We start from the raw sequence: 6,423 nt of genomic DNA, 5'->3' as shown, positions 1-6,423 counted from the left end.
GGGGGGGGTGGCTGCTTCTGGGGATTATTTCCAGATGGCAAATCTTCAAATTTCCTGTGAGAGCCCTTGAATCAGATTCAGCCACAGATGGCTCAATACTGCTCAGGTGTCTGAGACTGTTTACACCCAGTATTCACATCACAACAATCAAGAGACTTTCATCCACTCACTCAACAGGAAGAGCAATGCTCAGTATTTCCACGTGTGTCCATTAACTTGAGTCCGACACTGACACACTCAACCCCAGTGTAAAAACCATTCAGTACAAAGTTAGTCAACCACATGACGTAAGTTAGCAAATATGTTAATACTGATCTTTGCAGTGATGATACAAAGATTTATGACTATTTGTCCAACAGACGCTCTTTGGATTCAGCAGAAACCGATGCCCAATAAAACCAGTCTGAATTTCCTGCTAAACATTGTTTGGTAACAGTTGTGCAGTACTGAATGGAGATGCTACAGGCCAGCTGCTTCTGAAGGTGTGAATTATACAGTTCACCTTCAAAACAACATGATAACCATCAACATTCACATTCGTTCTGCCTGTGTGGCAAAGATCTGTGAAACAACCCTGTAAACCTTCTTAACACGAGCAAACATGACACTGACGGAGAAACATTTGGAGACTCAGCGTCACGATTGCACTGGAGCTTCTGGGTAGCGGAGGGAAACCAAGTGATCACAGTCTAATGTGATATTACTGCAGCCTGGGATATTGTTTAAGAATGTGACATCACTGAAAGCAAATGGTCAATTGTGCATTTTTACAGACAGAGACCTGCAAGAGACTCATGAAGTCTGTCTGTGAAGTCTGTGAGCTTCTCACACTGGAACCCCAAAAAAATAATTTTATTTAAAAATCCAATCGCACTTGGTGTGAATCATCTTGAAGGCACAAGGATGTTCGGGGCAGTGTGATGTTCACACACATGTTAAACACTGGATGGCCCGTGCTTTGACTTCAGAACACTAATCCAGCCCAGTGACCTGAGCCACAGTCCAGTCCAGTACCAGTGATAGGGGAGAGCAGGCTGCTGGGAACAAGAGTCAACAAATATAAAGCAAAAGATATAAACCAGGTTGTCACATCCAGTCATCATCCACCAGTTAAACATCCTCTGCTCCACCGTGTGTGGCCTCTTTTACACAGCCTTTATTCACCTTTGTATAAAAGGTATGAACATGGAATCGGGGGGGGGGGGCATTAAGCCGGAAGTCGGAGGTAGTCACAGAGCTGGATCGAGGTCAGTGTAAGAAAGTGAGAGCCAGCACGGCAGGACAGTTGTGTTACACATCACGCCTCTGATTCCTGAATGCTGGCGTGCCGTCTAACATCACACACTTGTTGGTGGTGGTGGTGGTGGGGCATTACATTGGCTTTGTTTGGTTCAGTGTTTAAGCAAAGGCGGCGTAACGAGGGGTCGATTGTAAGTGGATGGTGCTGGAGGTAAACTGCTGTGATCTGATTTGCATACAGAGTTTTGGAATCATCAGCCAATCTGTCACTTCCCGCTCAAATTATGATTGTGGATTCTTCACAGTTCAGTCTTGTCAGGTGTCTGAGTCCTTTTTTCCACTGAAGTCCACGTCCATGTCGTAAACAAAGCTGCGGAGACACAAAGTACAAAAAGGTCAGCAAACAAGAAAACCACTTTATAACAATTATCGTCACATGTAATTAAATACGAACACGCTTCGGATATAATCGGCTGATTTCTGCACCTTCACAATCAGAAAAAACTAATCTGACAACAACAAAGCCACGAGCTGGTTGACAATAGTGAAGTCACTGGCTGTGACACAGGGTTTCTACATCTACCTCACAACACGGCCTGACACCTGAGTGCACTTCCTGCCTGTGGATGTGTCCAGGTTTGGTTCAGCGCTGTGCTCCACTAATAGCCTAGCGGCTCACACGCCACAGCTCCGGCCTGCAGCAGCTTGTTCCTCTTTCCATGGGTTGCATAACCTCACAGCACATGGTACAAACACAAGTGGGTCAGCTTAGCAGGAAACATGCATGTTAGAGATGATGTGCTGAACGGAGACGTGGAAAGTGCTTATGTCACTGTTGAGGAATATGTACTGTACAGTTTACTATTCACAAAGTGGTGCTACTGGAAAAATTGTGCCCTCAAGCAAATAAAAACAAGAGCAGATATTGGCTCTGAAAACATGAAACTCATCTTCACAGTGAGTTCAGTCCACAGGATCCTCTCAGATAACTCTAACATCACTGCAGGGCTGTCAGCTCACAACAGATCCTGTTAAACCCTGACTCTCCATCCACCTGTGTTCTGGTCCAAGGTTTGACAGAAGCTACTTTAACGTCATTTGTTCATCTCTGAGCAAAGCAGAAGGACTCTGTCGTTTACCCCCACGCTCTGACCAAGGCTCTTAAAACCCCCAGTGTTGTTGACAGAACTGGCCGCTCTGAGATCAGTGCCTTGCCTTTGTTGTCTCTTGTTTTTACAGAAGCATCTCTGAGCATCCTCTATACATGGTGTGTGAACTTTCTGAGCTCTGTGACCCGATGCACACGCTTTACGAGCATGCCTGTCATACCTGAGTACACACCCTGCCATAGATGCGTTACACAACTCTACACTCTGAATGTGTTGTATTTGGTCGCAAACAGAGAAAGTGTTGACAGTAGCGGCTACGATTGTCTCGCAGTTGGAAAAGAAGCTTAAGGCTGTTTTCTGTCGGACGATCAGACGACCGCTTTGTTTGGTGTTGTCCTCAGCAGAGAGAGTGAGGGACATGGGGGACATGGAATCAAGTCCCCAAGACGCTGCTCTATTGGTGCTGTTCTGTAGAGGACCCTGACCTCTGATCTATTTCCTCTACACAGCAGCAAAGAATCACATTACCAGCCAGACCTAAATTGACATCCCACTGATCCCACTGTAACGACCACACAGGTCCATTTATGACATATGTGAAGTGTAAACATGTTCACCTGTGCAGAGACCAGACTTCTGTCTGTGTCGCTAATGACAGATAATCGTGTATGAATGCATGTAGAGTGTAGGAATGTGCATGTGCCTCTTGTTTTAAAGGTCCCATCTTGTATAAAGTGAGATTTCCGTGTCTTTTTTTTATTATAAAGCAGGTTTTAGTTCTATATTAATACTGTGAAAGTATCAAAGCGCTCAGTCCAGAGAAACACACACAGCCTGTATTCAGAAACTGAGCCTGAAAACGAACCGTCAGGACTTCTGTAACTTTGTGATGTCACAACAAAGCAGTCACCGCTCTCAGCCATGCTCCAAGCCCCGCCCACCTGGGCTGAGCCTCTCTTCTGATTGGCTCGCTGACCTGTTGTTACTAGAGCTCCAGAAAGAAGACTGAGAGAACAGATGTAAAACTACACAGAGCTGGACCTGTAACAGAAACAGTCAGCGTTTGTGCTCTGTGCTCTGAATACTGCTGAATGCTGAACCCTGATTAAACTGACATGCTACAACATATTAACATCTGACCCTGCCCCCCTCCGGTCAGACCCTTGCTGAAGTCGGCGTATCATTTTTCTGCTACATAAATAAGCAAAATGAAGGAAAACAGGTGAAGGTCAAAGCCCAGCAAATCCTGGACTAACACAGGCCTGCTGCCTTCTCAGCCGTCCTGCCAGCCTTTTGTTGTTGCATAACCCAAAGCAGACTGACTCGTTAAAAACCAGCAGAGACCGGTATCTGTGGGGGAAGTGATGGGGGCTGGTTTATTGTGAGCCTGGGACACTGTGGCAGCTCTCTATGATGATTACCAGTTAGAGAGCGGAGTGTTGGCTTTTTACGACCTCGGGTGGTTTTGTGGCTGCGCAGCATGCAAAGCAACACATTCCTTATAGCTGGCATTCAAAAGAACTATTCATTATGTAAGTTTAGGTGTGTGAGTACCCCCTGATGCAAAACTGACAAAGCATTTCCAAAGAATATAGGACAAAGAGCAGTATGATGGTCAGCTCTGATGACCAGTGAGCAAAGTCAACAACAGTCAGTCAAATGGGTCCTTGTGCTTTCTAATAAGAGCTGCCATTAAGAGATGTTTCATGCTGTCATGATCAGGTATCCAGAACGACTGCTGTCTGTCTGTTGTACAACTGAGTGTTACTGAGTGTAAATAAATGTCTATTGACAAATTGCAGGTTTTCTCCTGATGCTCCCGATGACCAGTCCAATGATTACAGACGGGTCTGTTGTCAGTCGATATAACAAAACATAACATTGTGAAACTATCGTGTATCAACATTTTCTTACAACCTCATATGAGAGCACACAAAAACTCAACAGACGAGATGGGATGATCTTGGAGCCAAAAAATATAAATATCTAATTTGTCCAAACTCTGAAAATTTTATCACAAACATCTTCAGAGCATTTGTAGAGTTTCAAAATCAATAGCTGAAAATTCGATCAGGACTAATATTTTCCAAGGCCAAGCCTCACGTTGGTTAAAGGTTTGCTTTTTGTGCATCCCTCAGATGATCCTGCTATCTTCACACAGTCGATAACGGCAGCGAACAACAAATCCAAATCTCTGCTCTCTGCAACAGATGCTGACCACACCTCTTTCCATCCATTATTTATTGGTCAAAATGAACCCTGTCAGCTTTGTTAGAGCCTCTCAAACAAAACGAACCGTCACCACAACAGTGAAACCAAAGAGAAACCACCGAGAGGCCAGACCACATACAGCACCTGCGGTGATTGTGGGGCTGCGATAGCTGATGCGCAGACTGCGATGAGATTAACACAGTGTAAAGAGCTTACAACCCATTAGCTCCAACACAGTCACCATGAATGGGGACAGCGGAGTGGAAGAAATGTGGATCCATGTTATGACAGAGCACTGTGGGATCGCAGGATGTCCAGGACTGTACGGGGTGCTGGAAGGTGAAGCATTAACTGTAGATTTTTATGGACAAATGGCATAAAAAATAAAAAGCAAGGGGTCAGATTACAGAACTCTTTCCTCTCACTCTCCAGTTTTCAACCTTTGAATAAACACAAGAACATAAAGAGGTGTTTCCTCTGAATCGTTTGTGTAGGAACTTGTTTTTGCAGTTCTCACTTTGCGCCCTGAGGGCCCTAAGGAAATATTTACAACCATTACAGCCACTGAATACTCACTTTTACAACCATGTTGCATAAGAACGTCCATGCGTTAATCACACCCACTCCCAAAATCTCATAAAGATATCCTCCCTCTGGCATTTCTCAGCCCCTCCATAATACCCCCTGCTGACTGAGCCCATGCAGAACATACCGTACCCTGCCTTGAAACTGCTGTCCAAACAACCCCATTTCCTTTAGAGGAGCAAGACCAGCGTTCCCTCAGAGCCCACCGTCTTTGTTTAAAATCTACACTTCTTTGGAAGGACTGCACGGAGAAAAACCTGCTTGGAGGCATCAGTATACTCATTAGGAGGCATTCATGGGTGCAGTATAAGGACAACACCCTGAAAATGCCTCAACTTGTAAAACGCCTGATCAGGCTGTCAATGAAATCAAAAAGGATGAAGTGAAGACTGTAGATGTAGGAGGGTCGGGGCTTACAGCGCTCTGGCCTGGTTTAGACTAAGGCGACACACGGCTGGCAGCCAGCAAGAGGACAAAATGTTCCCGACGCAAGCCTCCATAAGCCCTGAACCAGGAGTGGCGCTCTCATTGTCCAGCAGAGGAGGCGAGGGAGGGAGAGGGGATGGACAGGGAGGATGGGTGTGACCGATGGGCGGGGCGACAACACAGAGACACACATGGTTATGATATGACGTCGACAACACAACAGTCCTGATCCATGTCATTAGATATTCAGTATTTGCCAAAACACGCGCTCATATGTTTTTCAGCACTGTGTGCAACGTGAACGCATCACGTTTTTTGCCACTTTATTAAAAAGGACAAACTGAAATATCACATTGACAGAAGTATTCAGACACTTTACTATGGCACTTATAATTTAGCTCAGGTGCCTCCCATTCCTTGTGATCATCTTTGAGATGTTGATTGGAGTCCACCTGTGGGGAATTCGGCTGATCTGATATGATGTGGAAAGACAAACACCTGTCTGTAAACGGTCTCACAGCTGAGAACGCAGATCAGAGCACAAACCATGAGGAGCAGCTGTTGAACTACCACACAGCTACATTCAAGCCCGGCTACACCAACAATACAGTGCCAAGGAAAGGGCTATTTGACGGCAAGATAAAGTGGTGATCAATAATAAACACAATCGAACTGAACCATGTCCCTCCCCGCACTGACTGAACCAGATCCCACATACTGCCCAGACACTTCCAACTGGTTTTCTGAGTGTTGTGTCCAGTATCCGTGACATCGTCAGCTGCCCACTCACTTCAGCAGCTCCTGACATAAATACTAACATGCAGCAACAACTACCCCCACCCCACCCCCACCC

At 45.6% G+C, this 6,423-nt stretch overlaps 1 protein-coding gene across 1 annotated transcript in view; it reads right to left on the bottom strand.

Annotated features, from left to right (window-relative positions):
• Nucleotides 1-6: 6 nt before the first annotated feature.
• Nucleotides 7-6,423, bottom strand: part of stk35 (serine/threonine kinase 35) — a 15,068-nt gene continuing 8,651 nt past the window's right edge. Inside the window, exon 3 of the mRNA XM_023411524.2 lies at nt 7-1,609. The gene's annotated coding sequence lies outside the window, so the exon portion shown is untranslated. The remainder of the gene's footprint in view (nt 1,610-6,423) is intronic.

The sequence above is a fragment of the Seriola lalandi genome, unplaced genomic scaffold (assembly GCF_002814215.2).
Source record: "Seriola lalandi dorsalis isolate HSWRI2012SDOR001 ecotype SW California unplaced genomic scaffold, Sedor1 jcf7180002054469, whole genome shotgun sequence".
Classification (NCBI taxonomy): domain Eukaryota; kingdom Metazoa; phylum Chordata; class Actinopteri; order Carangiformes; family Carangidae; genus Seriola; species Seriola lalandi.
This window is presented reverse-complemented; position numbering and strand designations above follow the sequence as displayed.